This window comes from Taudactylus pleione, unplaced genomic scaffold, assembly GCF_031769625.1.
Source record: "Taudactylus pleione unplaced genomic scaffold, aTauple2 ptg000473l, whole genome shotgun sequence".
Classification (NCBI taxonomy): Eukaryota; Metazoa; Chordata; class Amphibia; order Anura; family Myobatrachidae; genus Taudactylus; species Taudactylus pleione.
In genome coordinates, this window is record NW_028284875.1 from 7301612 (window position 1) to 7316978 (window position 15367).

General features: G+C 34.3%; 3 non-coding genes across 3 annotated transcripts; all 3 read left to right on the forward strand.

Annotated features, from left to right (window-relative positions):
- Nucleotides 1-2518: 2518 nt before the first annotated feature.
- On the forward strand, nucleotides 2519-2611 carry TRNAI-UAU (transfer RNA isoleucine (anticodon UAU)). The gene is given in 2 exon segments: nucleotides 2519-2556; nucleotides 2576-2611. It is a non-coding gene; the product is annotated as a tRNA-Ile (tRNA).
- Nucleotides 2612-5018: 2407 nt separating this feature from the next.
- Nucleotides 5019-5111, forward strand: TRNAI-UAU (transfer RNA isoleucine (anticodon UAU)). Its single transcript is given in 2 exon segments — nucleotides 5019-5056; nucleotides 5076-5111. It is a non-coding gene; the product is annotated as a tRNA-Ile (tRNA).
- Nucleotides 5112-7000: 1889 nt separating this feature from the next.
- On the forward strand, nucleotides 7001-7073 carry TRNAR-CCU (transfer RNA arginine (anticodon CCU)). Its single transcript has one exon. It is a non-coding gene; the product is annotated as a tRNA-Arg (tRNA).
- The last annotated feature ends 8294 nt before the right edge of the window (nucleotides 7074-15367 follow it).

Below are 15367 nucleotides of genomic sequence, written 5' to 3' on the forward strand. Positions count from 1 at the left end.
GTGGCCTAATGGATAAGGCACTGGGCTCCTAAGCCAGGGTTTGTGGGTTCAAGTCCCATCTTGGGTGATAGGATTTATTTCATTAAAATGATTTTGGAGATGTTCCTTTTATTCTTGCTTCATACTGCACAAATGGCTCCACCAGAAACTTTTATCTGCTTAACAATCCGGTACTGTTCAGCTTGCAAAATTATGGCCCAGTATCTAAAAGCAGACATTTATCCTAATGACATTGTGGATTAGTTTCCAGTTAAGTTTACTATCACCTGGGACAGTGGCTTCAAGTCCCATCTAGGATGCATGTTCCTTTGTTGCTCATTCTCATGCTAGAAGTTATGATTTTTTTCAATGCAGGTGACTGTCTTAATGGTATTGCAGAAAATCCATATATACCAAAACATACCTATTAAGTTTTAATTGCAATTTTATATCAGAGTGGCTACAAAATAACAATGTCTATTGCAATTGCTGATGGGTTTCTTGAAGTTCTTTCATCCTTGTCTTCAAAAGGGTAATTTTCTGCTTTTTATATTTCTTTGGACACTGACTTTATTGACAATTTAGGTGCTACAGACAAAAAAACAATGTTTACCTTTAAATATAGAGCACAAGTGAGATTTAACTTATTTTTATTTAAAGATACTGCATTTTTTGGTAGTATAGTGTATATTTTCCCTATGCAACATTAAAGTTACATATGTCTATACCAAATATTAATATAAGATAAATAAACAGGAATTATTTTACAATTTTGATAATATTGAACTGTACAACAATGGCATGAATTCATTGCAATATACACCTATGGATACATAAAACTGGGCAATAACACAAATGCACAATATAATTGATTACCTTATGATTAGAATATTACTTTTATTAGGTACTTTAGTATTGGGTGCAGTAGTTTAGTGGATTTAAAAAGTAACTAATTTAAAATTAATAAACCAAGTTAATTTACTTAGTCAACTCGATGCTAAAATCACTCAACTAAAAATAATGCACTTTGACCATGCGCTCCTGTGGCGCTATCGATCAGCGCGCGGTACTTATAAGGCAGTGTCTGTTGAGCAATGCCGAGGTTGTGAGTTCAAGCCTCACCTGGAGCAAATGTAATTTTTTTACTAATGTCATCAGTTATTGATTATCATCTGCTACCTGAACATCCTGATATGAAGGCAGAAAAAAAACACAAACATGACTGTTTTTAAGGTACCAGTACACACAGCTGCTTTGGTTCATATGCACTGTAAACATTACTTTAGTTAGTCAACAAAATGGAATGCAAAAGACTACCTATTTATTGGTAAAAGAGTTGCATCAATCTGTTTTGCTGCAATGTAACATGAGGGTCCACACTATTAGGGCTGGATAGTACAATCACATTTCATGCTGGGATTTGTAAAGCAAATAACACAAATAAACGGCTTTCCTATATCGCAACAATTGATGATTATACTAATGAAAAAATCAGTTTCATACAAAGATGTTGCTAAGTCCCAGTGGCCTAATAGATAAGGCACTGGCCTCCTAAAACAGGGATTGTGGGTTCAAGTCCCATCTTGGGTGATAGGATTTATTTCATTAAAGTGATTTTGGAGATGTTCCTTTTATTCTTGCTTCATACTGCACAAATGGCTCCACCAGAAACTTTTATCTGCTTAACAATCCGGTACTGTTCAGCTTGCAAAATTATGGCCCAGTATCTAAAAGCAGACATTCATCCTAATGACATTGTGGATTAGTTTCCTGAAAAGTTTACTATCACCTGGGACAGTGGCTTAAAGTCCCATCTAGGATGCATGTTCCTTTGTTGCTCATTCTCATCCTAGAAGTTATGCTTTTTTTCAATGCAGGTGACTGTCTTAATGGTATTGCAGAAAATCCATATATACCAAAACATACCTATTAAGTTTTAATTGCAATTTAATATCAGAGTGGCTACAAAATAACAATTTCTATTGCAATTGCTGATGGGTTTCTTGAAGTCCTTTCATCCATGTTATCAAAAGGGTAATTTTCTGCCTTTTATATTTCTTTGGACACTGACTTTACTGACAATTTAGGTGCTACAGACCAAAAAAACAATGTTTACCTTTAAATATAGAGCACAAGTGAGATTTAACTTATTTTTAATTAAAGATTCTGCACTTTTTGGTATTATAGTGTATATTTTCCCTATGCAACATTAAAGTTACAAATATCTATAGCAAATATTATTTAAGATAAATAAACAGGAATTATTTTACAATTTTGATAATATTGAACTATACAACAATGGCATGAATTCATTGCAATATACACCTATGGATACATAAAACTGGGCAATAACACAAATGCACAATATAATTGATTACCTTATGATTAGAATATTACTTTTATTAGGTACTTTAGTATTGGGTGCAGTAGTTTAGTTGATTTAAAAAGTAACTAATTTAAAATTAATAAACCAAGTTAATTTACTTAGTCAACTCGATGCTAAAATCACTCAACTAAAAATAATGCACTTTGACCATGCGCTCCTGTGGCGCTATCGGTCAGCGCGCGGTACTTATGAGGCAGTGTCTGTTGAGCAATGCCGAGGTTGTGAGTTCAAGCCTCACCTGGAGCAAATGTAATTTTTTTACTAATGTCATCAGTTATTGATTATCATCTGCTACCTGAACATCCTGATATGAAGGCAGAAAAAAAACACAAACATGACTGTTTTTAAGGTACCAGTACACACAGCTGCTTTGGTTCATATGCACTGTAAACATTACTTTAGTTAGTCAACAAAATGGAATGCAAAAGACTACCTCTTTATTGGTAAAAGAGTTGCATCAATCTGTTTTGCTGCAATGTAACATGAGGGTCCACACTATTAGGTCTGGATAGTACAATCACATTTCATGCTGGGATTTGTAAAGCAAAGAACACAAATAATCGGCTTTCCTATATCGCAACAATTAATGATTATACTAATGAAAAAATCAGTTTCACACAATGATATTACTAAGCCCCAGTGGCCTAATGGATAAGGCACTGGCCTCATAAGCTGTGGATTCCTGGTTCAAGTCCCATATGGGGTGATAGTCTTTATTTCATCCATATAATTATTGGAGATGTTCCTTTTATTCTTGCTTGAGACTGCACAAATGGCTCCACCAGAAACTTTTATCTGCTTAACAATCCGGTCCTGTTCAGCTTGCAAAATTATGGCCCAGTATCTAAAAGCAGACATTTATCCTAGTGAAATTGTGGATTAGTTTCCGGATAATTTTACTATCACCTGGGACAGTGGCTTCAAGTCCCATTTAGGATGCATGATCCTTTGTTGCTCATTCTCATTGTATAAGTTATGCTTTTTTCAATGCAGGTGACTGTCTTAATGGTATTGCATGAAATCCATATATACCAAAACATACCTATTAAGTTTTAATTGCAATTTAATATCAGAGTTTCTACTGTATTATTCTGCAGAAGCACTGTTTCATGTGCAAGGACACTGTGCCGAGAATTGTTATGGACATTGCTAACGTCAATCTCTTACTTGTTGAAACCTCATAACATAAGCTTCCCGATGAAAGACGTCCGTCAGATACCTTAAGGTTTCCGGGACATGTCGTGGAAGACCCAAAATGACTAACACCTAAGGGGGATCCCGGCGACACCTTTATCCTGTGGACCATTAAAGAACTCACCATTTGGTGATATATGCAGCTTTTTTTATATTTAAATGTGAGTGTGTTGTGTATTAATAAATGTGTGATAAATTTTTGACAATATTGCACTATTAGTCTCTTTATCCTCCTCTTTTTTGAGATACCAAGTATATGGAAGAAATTTCAGCTATACTTCCTATATCATCTGAGAGACTGAAGTCACTATTTGGTCTGGTTAGTACAATCACATTTCATGCTGGGATTTGTAAAGCAAAGAACACAAATAAATGGCTTTCCTATATCGCAACAATTAATGATTATACTAATGGAAAAATCAGTTTCATAGAAAGATGTTACTAAGCCCCACTGGCCTAATAGATAAGGCCCTGGCCTCCGAAGACAGGGATTGTGGGTTCAAGTCCCATTTGGGACTTTATTTCATTAAAATAATTTTGGAGATGTTCCTTTTATTCTTGCTTCATACTGCACAAATGGCTCAACCAGAAACTTTTATCTGCTTAACAATCCGGTACTTTTCAGCTTGCAAAATTATGGCCCAGTATCTAAAAGCAGACATTCATCCTAATGACATTGTGGATTAGTTTCCTGAAGAGTTTACTATCACCTGGGACAGTGGCTTCAAGTCCCATCTAGGATGCATGTTCCTTTGTTGCTCATTCTCATGCTAGAAGTTATGATTTTTTTCAATGCAGGTGACTGTCTTAATGGTATTGCAGAAAATCCATATATACCAAAACATACCTATTAAGTTTTAATTGCAATTTTATATCAGAGTGGCTACAAAATAACAATGTCTATTGCAATTGCTGATGGGTTTCTTGAAGTTCTTTCATCCTTGTCTTCAAAAGGGTAATTTTCTGCCTTTTATATTTCTTTGGACACTGACTTTATTGACAATTTAGGTGCTACAGACAAAAAAACAATGTTTACCTTTAAATATAGAGCACAAGTGAGATTTAACTTATTTTTATTTAAAGATACTGCATTTTTTGGTAATATAGTGTATATTTTCCCTATGCAACATTAAAGTTACATATATCTATACCAAATATTATTTAAGATAAATAAACAGGAATTATTTTACAATTTTGATAATATTGAACTGTACAACAATGGCATGAATTCATTGCAATATACACCTATGGATACATAAAACTGGGCAATAACACAAATGCACAATATAATTGATTACCTTATGATTAGAATATTACTTTTATTAGGTACTTTAGTATTGGGTGCAGTAGTTTAGTGGATTTAAAAAGTAACTAATTTAAAATTAATAAACCAAGTTAATTTACTTAGTCAACTCGATGCTAAAATCACTCAACTAAAAATAATGCACTTTGACCATGCGCTCCTGTGGCGCTATCGGTCAGCGCGCGGTACTTATAAGGCAGTGTCTGTTGAGCAATGCCGAGGTTGTGAGTTCAAGCCTCACCTGGAGCAAATGTAATTTTTTTACTAATGTCATCAGTTATTGATTATCATCTGCTACCTGAACATCCTGATATGAAGGCAGAAAAAAAACACAAACATGACTGTTTTTAAGGTACCAGTACACACAGCTGCTTTGGTTCATATGCACTGTAAACATTACTTTAGTTAGTCAACAAAATGGAATGCAAAAGACTACCTATTTATTGGTAAAAGAGTTGCATCAATCTGTTTTGCTGCAATGTAACATGAGGGTCCACACTATTTGGTCTGGTTAGTACAATCACATTTCATGCTGGGATTTGTAAAGCAAAGAACACAAATAAATGGCTTTCCTATATCGCAACAATTAATGATTATACTAATGAAAAACTCAGTTTCACACAAAGACGATACTAAGCCCCAGTGGCCTAATGGATAAGGCACTGGCCTCCTAAGCCAGGGATTGTGGCTTCAAGTCCCATCTTGGGTGATAGGATTTATTTCATTAAAATGATTTTGAAGATGTTCCTTTTATTCTTGCTTCATACTGCTCAAATGGCTCCACCAGAAACTTTTATCTGCTTAACAATCAGGTACTGTTCAGCTTGCAAAATTATGGCCCAGTATCTAAAAGCAGACATTCATCCTAATGACATTGTGGATTAGTTTCCTGAAAAGTTTACTATCACCTGGGACAGTGGCTTAAAGTCCCATCTAGGATGCATGTTCCTTTGTTGCTCATTCTCATCCTAGAAGTTATGCTTTTTTTCAATGCAGGTGACTGTCTTAATGGTATTGCAGAAAATCCATATATACCAAAACATACCTATTAAGTTTTAATTGCAATTTAATATCAGAGTGGCTACAAAATAACAATTTCTATTGCAATTGCTGATGGGTTTCTTGAAGTCCTTTCATCCATGTTATCAAAAGGGTAATTTTCTGCCTTTTATATTTCTTTGGACACTGACTTTACTGACAATTTAGGTGCTACAGACCAAAAAAACAATGTTTACCTTTAAATATAGAGCACAAGTGAGATTTAACTTATTTTTAATTAAAGATTCTGCACTTTTTGGTATTATAGTGTATATTTTCCCTATGCAACATTAAAGTTACAAATATCTATAGCAAATATTATTTAAGATAAATAAACAGGAATTATTTTACAATTTTGATAATATTGAACTATACAACAATGGCATGAATTCATTGCAATATACACCTATGGATACATAAAACTGGGCAATAACACAAATGCACAATATAATTGATTACCTTATGATTAGAATATTACTTTTATTAGGTACTTTAGTATTGGGTGCAGTAGTTTAGTTGATTTAAAAAGTAACTAATTTAAAATTAATAAACCAAGTTAATTTACTTAGTCAACTCGATGCTAAAATCACTCAACTAAAAATAATGCACTTTGACCATGCGCTCCTGTGGCGCTATCGGTCAGCGCGCGGTACTTATGAGGCAGTGTCTGTTGAGCAATGCCGAGGTTGTGAGTTCAAGCCTCACCTGAAGCAAATGTAATTTTTTTACTAATGTCATCAGTTATTGATTATCATCTGCTACCTGAACATCCTGATATGAAGGCAGAAAAAAAACACAAACATGACTGTTTTTAAGGTACCAGTACACACAGCTGCTTTGGTTCATATGCACTGTAAACATTACTTTAGTTAGTCAACAAAATGGAATGCAAAAGACTACCTATTTATTGGTAAAAGAGTTGCATCAATCTGTTTTGCTGCAATGTAACATGAGGGTCCACACTATTTGGTCTGGTTAGTACAATCACATTTCATGCTGGGATTTGTAAAGCAAAGAACACAAATAAATGGCTTTCCTATATCGCAACAATTAATGATTATACTAATGAAAAACTCAGTTTCACACAAAGACGATACTAAGCCCCAGTGGCCTAATGGATAAGGCACTGGCCTCCTAAGCCAGGGATTGTGGGTTCAAGTCCCATCTTGGGTGATAGGATTTATTTCATTAAAATGATTTTGAAGATGTTCCTTTTATTCTTGCTTCATACTGCTCAAATGGCTCCACCAGAAACTTTTATCTGCTTAACAATCAGGTACTGTTCAGCTTGCAAAATTGTGGCCCAGTATCTAAAAGCAGACATTCATCCTAATGACATTGTGGATTAGTTTCCTGAAAAGTTTACTATCACCTGGGACAGTGGCTTAAAGTCCCATCTAGGATGCATGTTCCTTTGTTGCTCATTCTCATTCTAGAAGTTATGCTTTTTTTCAATGCAGGTGACTGTCTTAATGGTATTGCAGAAAATCCATATATACCAAAACATACCTATTAAGTTTTAATTGCAATTTAATATCAGAGTGGCTACAAAATAACAATTTCTATTGCAATTGCTGATGGGTTTCTTGAAGTCCTTTCATCCATGTCATCAAAAGGGTAATTTTCTGCCTTTTATATTTCTTTGGACACTGACTTTACTGACAATTTAGGTGCTACAGACCAAAAAAACAATGTTTACCTTTAAATATAGAGCACAACTGAGATTTAACTTATTTTTAATTAAAGATACTGCACTTTTTGGTATTATAGTGTATATTTTCCCTATGCAACATTAAAGTTACATATATCTATACCAAATATTATTTAAGATAAATAAACAGGAATTATTTTACAATTTTGATAATATTGTACTGTACAACAATGGCATGAATTCATTGCAATATACACCTATGGATACATAAAACTGTTCAATAACACAAATGCACAATATAATTGATTACCTTATGATTAGAATATTACTTTTATTAGGTACTTTAGTATTGGGTGCAGTAGTTTAGTGGATTTAAAAAGTAACTAATTTAAAATTAATAAACCAAGTTAATTTACTTAGTCAACTCGATGCTAAAATCACTCAACTAAAAATAATGCACTTTGACCATGCGCTCCTGTGGCGCTATCGGTCAGCGCGCGGTACTTATAAGGCAGTGTCTGTTGAGCAATGCCGAGGTTGTGAGTTCAAGCCTCTCCTGGAGCAAATGTAATTTTTTTACTAATGTCATCAGTTATTGATTATCATCTGCTACCTGAACATCCTGATATGAAGGCAGAAAAAAAACACAAACATGACTGTTTTTAAGGTACCAGTACACACAGCTGCTTTGGTTCATATGCACTGTAAACATTACTTTAGTTAGTCAACAAAATGGAATGCAAAAGACTACCTATTTATTGGTAAAAGAGTTGCATCAATCTGTTTTGCTGCAATGTAACATGAGGGTCCACACTATTAGGTCTGGTTAGTACAATCACATTTCATGCTGGGATTTGTAAAGCAAAGAACACAAATAAATGGCTTTCCTATATCGCAACAATTAATGATTATACTAATGAAAAAATCAGTTTCACACAAAGATGTTACTAAGCCCCAGTGGCCTAATGGATAAGCCAGGGTTTGTGGGTTCAAGTCCCATCTGGAGTGATAGGATTTATTTAATTAAAATAATTTTGAAGATGTTCCTTTTATTCTTGCTTCATTCTGCACAAATGGCTCCACCAGAAACTTTTATCTGCTTAACAATCCGGTACTGTTCAGCTTGCAAAATTATGGCCCAGTATCTAAAAGCAGACATTTATCATAATGACATTGTGGATTAGATTCCTGAAAAGTTTACTATCACCTGGGACAGTGGCTTAAAGTCCCATCTAGGATGCATGTTCCTTTGTTGCTCATTCTCATTCTAGAAGTTATGCTTTTTTTCAATGCAGGTGACTGTCTTAATGGTATTGCAGAAATTCCATATATACCAAAACATACCTATTAAGTTTTAATTGCAATTTAATATCAGAGTGGCTTCAAAATAACAATGTCTATTGCAATTGCTGATGGGTTTCTTGAAGTCAATTCATCCTTGTCATCAAAAGGGTAATTTTCTGCTTTTTATATTTCTTTGGACACTCACTTTACTGACAATATAGGTGCTACAGACCAAAAAATCAATGTTTACCTTTAAATATAGAGCACAAGTGAGATTTAACTTATTTTTAATTAAAGATACTGCACTTTTTGGTATTATAGTGTATATTTTCCCTATGCAACATTAAATTTACAAATATCTATAGCAAATAATATTTAAGATAAATAAACAGGAATTATTTTACAATTTTGATAATATTGAACTGTACAACAATGGCAAAAATTCATTGCAATATACACCTATGGATACATAAAACTGGGCAATAACACAAATGCACAATATAATTGATTACCTTATGATTAGAATATTACTTTTATTAGGTGCTTTAGTATTGGGTGCAGTAGTTTAGTGGATTTAAAAAGTAACTAATTTAAAATTAATAAACCAAGTTAATTTACTTAGTCAACTCGATGCTAAAATCACTCAACTAAAAATAATGCGCTTTGACCATGTGCTCCTGTGGGGCAATCGGTCTGCGCGCGGTACTTATAAGACAGTATCTGTTGAGCAATGCCGAGGTTGTGAGTTCAAGCCTCACCTGGAGCAAATGTAATTTTTTTTCTAATGTCATCAGTTAATGATTATCATCTGCTACCTGAACATCCTGATATGAAGGCAGAAAAAAACCCACAAACATGACTGTTTTTAAGGTACCAGTACACACAGCTGCTTTGGTTCATATGCACTGTAAACATTACTTTAGTTAGTCAACAAAATGGAATGCAAAAGACTACCTATTTATTGGTAAAAGAGTTGCATCAATCTGTTTTGCTGCAATGTAACATGAGGGTCCACACTATTAGGTCTGGTTAGTACAATCACATTTCATGCTGGGATTTGTAAAGCAAAGAACACAAATAAATGGCTTTCCTATATCGCAACAATTAATGATTATACTAATGAAAAAATCAGTTTCACACAAAGATGTTACTAAGCCCCAGTGGCCTAATGGATAAGCCAGGGTTTGTGGGTTCAAGTCCCATCTGGAGTGATAGGATTTATTTAATTAAAATAATTTTGAAGATGTTCCTTTTATTCTTGCTTCATTCTGCACAAATGGCTCCACCAGAAACTTTTATCTGCTTAACAATCCGGTACTGTTCAGCTTGCAAAATTATGGCCCAGTATCTAAAAGCAGACATTTATCCTAGTGAAATTGTGGATTAGTTTCCGGATAATTTTACTATCACCTGGGACAGTGGCTTCAAGTCCCATTTAGGATGCATGATCCTTTGTTGCTCATTCTCATTGTATAAGTTATGCTTTTTTCAATGCAGGTGACTGTCTTAATGGTATTGCATGAAATCCATATATACCAAAACATACCTATTAAGTTTTAATTGCAATTTAATATCAGAGTTTCTACTGTATTATTCTGCAGAAGCACTGTTTCATGTGCAAGGACACTGTGCCGAGAATTGTTATGGACATTGCTAACGTCAATCTCTTACTTGTTGAAACCTCATAACATAAGCTTCCCGATGAAAGACGTCCGTCAGATACCTTAAGGTTTCCGGGACATGTCGTGGAAGACCCAAAATGACTAACACCTAAGGGGGATCCCGGCGACACCTTTATCCTGTGGACCATTAAAGAACTCACCATTTGGTGATATATGCAGCTTTTTTTATATTTAAATTTGAGTGTGTTGTGTATTAATAAATGTGTGATAAATTTTTGACAATATTGCACTATTAGTCTCTTTATCCTCCTCTTTTTTGAGATACCAAGTATATGGAAGAAATTTCAGCTATACTTCCTATATCATCTGAGAGACTGAAGTCACTATTTGGTCTGGTTAGTACAATCACATTTCATGCTGGGATTTGTAAAGCAAAGAACACAAATAAATGGCTTTCCTATATCGCAACAATTAATGATTATACTAATGGAAAAATCAGTTTCATAGAAAGATGTTACTAAGCCCCACTGGCCTAATAGATAAGGCACTGGCCTCCAAAGACAGGGATTGTGGGTTCAAGTCCCATTTGGGACTTTATTTCATTAAAATAATTTTGGAGATGTTCCTTTTATTCTTGCTTCATACTGCACAAATGGCTCAACCAGAAACTTTTATCTGCTTAACAATCTGGTACTTTTCAGCTTGCAAAATTATGGCCCAGTATCTAAAAGCAGACATTCATCCTAATGACATTGTGGATTAGTTTCCTGAAGAGTTTACTATCACCTGGGACAGTGGCTTCAAGTCCCATCTAGGATGCATGTTCCTTTGTTGCTCATTCTCATGCTAGAAGTTATGATTTTTTTCAATGCAGGTGACTGTCTTAATGGTATTGCAGAAAATCCATATATACCAAAACATACCTATTAAGTTTTAATTGCAATTTTATATCAGAGTGGCTACAAAATAACAATGTCTATTGCAATTGCTGATGGGTTTCTTGAAGTTCTTTCATCCTTGTCTTCAAAAGGGTAATTTTCTGCCTTTTATATTTCTTTGGACACTGACTTTATTGACAATTTAGGTGCTACAGACAAAAAAACAATGTTTACCTTTAAATATAGAGCACAAGTGAGATTTAACTTATTTTTATTTAAAGATACTGCACTTTTTGGTATTATAGTGTATATTTTCCCTATGCAACATTAAAGTTACATATATCTATACCAAATATTATTTAAGATAAATAAACAGGAATTATTTTACAATTTTGATAATATTGTACTGTACAACAATGGCATGAATTCATTGCAATATACACCTATGGATACATAAAACTGTTCAATAACACAAATGCACAATATAATTGATTACCTTATGATTAGAATATTACTTTTATTAGGTACTTTAGTATTGGGTGCAGTAGTTTAGTGGATTTAAAAAGTAACTAATTTAAAATTAATAAACCAAGTTAATTTACTTAGTCAACTCGATGCTAAAATCACTCAACTAAAAATAATGCACTTTGACCATGCGCTCCTGTGGCGCTATCGGTCAGCGCGCGGTACTTATAAGGCAGTGTCTGTTGAGCAATGCCGAGGTTGTGAGTTCAAGCCTCTCCTGGAGCAAATGTAATTTTTTTACTAATGTCATCAGTTATTGATTATCATCTGCTACCTGAACATCCTGATATGAAGGCAGAAAAAAAACACAAACATGACTGTTTTTAAGGTACCAGTACACACAGCTGCTTTGGTTCATATGCACTGTAAACATTACTTTAGTTAGTCAACAAAATGGAATGCAAAAGACTACCTATTTATTGGTAAAAGAGTTGCATCAATCTGTTTTGCTGCAATGTAACATGAGGGTCCACACTATTAGGTCTGGTTAGTACAATCACATTTCATGCTGGGATTTGTAAAGCAAAGAACACAAATAAATGGCTTTCCTATATCGCAACAATTAATGATTATACTAATGAAAAAATCAGTTTCACACAAAGATGTTACTAAGCCCCAGTGGCCTAATGGATAAGCCAGGGTTTGTGGGTTCAAGTCCCATCTGGAGTGATAGGATTTATTTAATTAAAATAATTTTGAAGATGTTCCTTTTATTCTTGCTTCATTCTGCACAAATGGCTCCACCAGAAACTTTTATCTGCTTAACAATCCGGTACTGTTCAGCTTGCAAAATTATGGCCCAGTATCTAAAAGCAGACATTTATCATAATGACATTGTGGATTAGATTCCTGAAAAGTTTACTATCACCTGGGACAGTGGCTTAAAGTCCCATCTAGGATGCATGTTCCTTTGTTGCTCATTCTCATTCTAGAAGTTATGCTTTTTTTCAATGCAGGTGACTGTCTTAATGGTATTGCAGAAATTCCATATATACCAAAACATACCTATTAAGTTTTAATTGCAATTTAATATCAGAGTGGCTTCAAAATAACAATGTCTATTGCAATTGCTGATGGGTTTCTTGAAGTCAATTCATCCTTGTCATCAAAAGGGTAATTTTCTGCTTTTTATATTTCTTTGGACACTCACTTTACTGACAATATAGGTGCTACAGACCAAAAAATCAATGTTTACCTTTAAATATAGAGCACAAGTGAGATTTAACTTATTTTTAATTAAAGATACTGCACTTTTTGGTATTATAGTGTATATTTTCCCTATGCAACATTAAATTTACAAATATCTATAGCAAATAATATTTAAGATAAATAAACAGGAATTATTTTACAATTTTGATAATATTGAACTGTACAACAATGGCAAAAATTCATTGCAATATACACCTATGGATACATAAAACTGGGCAATAACACAAATGCACAATATAATTGATTACCTTATGATTAGAATATTACTTTTATTAGGTGCTTTAGTATTGGGTGCAGTAGTTTAGTGGATTTAAAAAGTAACTAATTTAAAATTAATAAACCAAGTTAATTTACTTAGTCAACTCGATGCTAAAATCACTCAACTAAAAATAATGCGCTTTGACCATGTGCTCCTGTGGGGCAATCGGTCTGCGCGCGGTACTTATAAGACAGTATCTGTTGAGCAATGCCGAGGTTGTGAGTTCAAGCCTCACCTGGAGCAAATGTAATTTTTTTTCTAATGTCATCAGTTAATGATTATCATCTGCTACCTGAACATCCTGATATGAAGGCAGAAAAAAACCCACAAACATGACTGTTTTTAAGGTACCAGTACACACAGCTGCTTTGGTTCATATGCACTGTAAACATTACTTTAGTTAGTCAACAAAATGGAATGCAAAAGACTACCTATTTATTGGTAAAAGAGTTGCATCAATCTGTTTTGCTGCAATGTAACATGAGGGTCCACACTATTAGGTCTGGTTAGTACAATCACATTTCATGCTGGGATTTGTAAAGCAAAGAACACAAATAAATGGCTTTCCTATATCGCAACAATTAATGATTATACTAATGAAAAAATCAGTTTCACACAAAGATGTTACTAAGCCCCAGTGGCCTAATGGATAAGCCAGGGTTTGTGGGTTCAAGTCCCATCTGGAGTGATAGGATTTATTTAATTAAAATAATTTTGAAGATGTTCCTTTTATTCTTGCTTCATTCTGCACAAATGGCTCCACCAGAAACTTTTATCTGCTTAACAATCCGGTACTGTTCAGCTTGCAAAATTATGGCCCAGTATCTAAAAGCAGACATTTATCCTAGTGAAATTGTGGATTAGTTTCCGGATAATTTTACTATCACCTGGGACAGTGGCTTCAAGTCCCATTTAGGATGCATGATCCTTTGTTGCTCATTCTCATTGTATAAGTTATGCTTTTTTCAATGCAGGTGACTGTCTTAATGGTATTGCATGAAATCCATATATACCAAAACATACCTATTAAGTTTTAATTGCAATTTAATATCAGAGTTTCTACTGTATTATTCTGCAGAAGCACTGTTTCATGTGCAAGGACACTGTGCCGAGAATTGTTATGGACATTGCTAACGTCAATCTCTTACTTGTTGAAACCTCATAACATAAGCTTCCCGATGAAAGACGTCCGTCAGATACCTTAAGGTTTCCGGGACATGTCGTGGAAGACCCAAAATGACTAACACCTAAGGGGGATCCCGGCGACACCTTTATCCTGTGGACCATTAAAGAACTCACCATTTGGTGATATATGCAGCTTTTTTTATATTTAAATTTGAGTGTGTTGTGTATTAATAAATGTGTGATAAATTTTTGACAATATTGCACTATTAGTCTCTTTATCCTCCTCTTTTTTGAGATACCAAGTATATGGAAGAAATTTCAGCTATACTTCCTATATCATCTGAGAGACTGAAGTCACTATTTGGTCTGGTTAGTACAATCACATTTCATGCTGGGATTTGTAAAGCAAAGAACACAAATAAATGGCTTTCCTATATCGCAACAATTAATGATTATACTAATGGAAAAATCAGTTTCATAGAAAGATGTTACTAAGCCCCACTGGCCTAATAGATAAGGCACTGGCCTCCAAAGACAGGGATTGTGGGTTCAAGTCCCATTTGGGACTTTATTTCATTAAAATAATTTTGGAGATGTTCCTTTTATTCTTGCTTCATACTGCACAAATGGCTCAACCAGAAACTTTTATCTGCTTAACAATCTGGTACTTTTCAGCTTGCAAAATTATGGCCCAGTATCTAAAAGCAGACATTCATCCTAATGACATTGTGGATTAGTTTCCTGAAGAGTTTACTATCACCTGGGACAGTGGCTTCAAGTCCCATCTAGGATGCATGTTCCTTTGTTGCTCATTCTCATGCTAGAAGTTATGATTTTTTTCAATGCAGGTGACTGTCTTAATGGTATTGCAGAAAATCCATATATACCAAAACATACCTATTAAGTTTTAATTG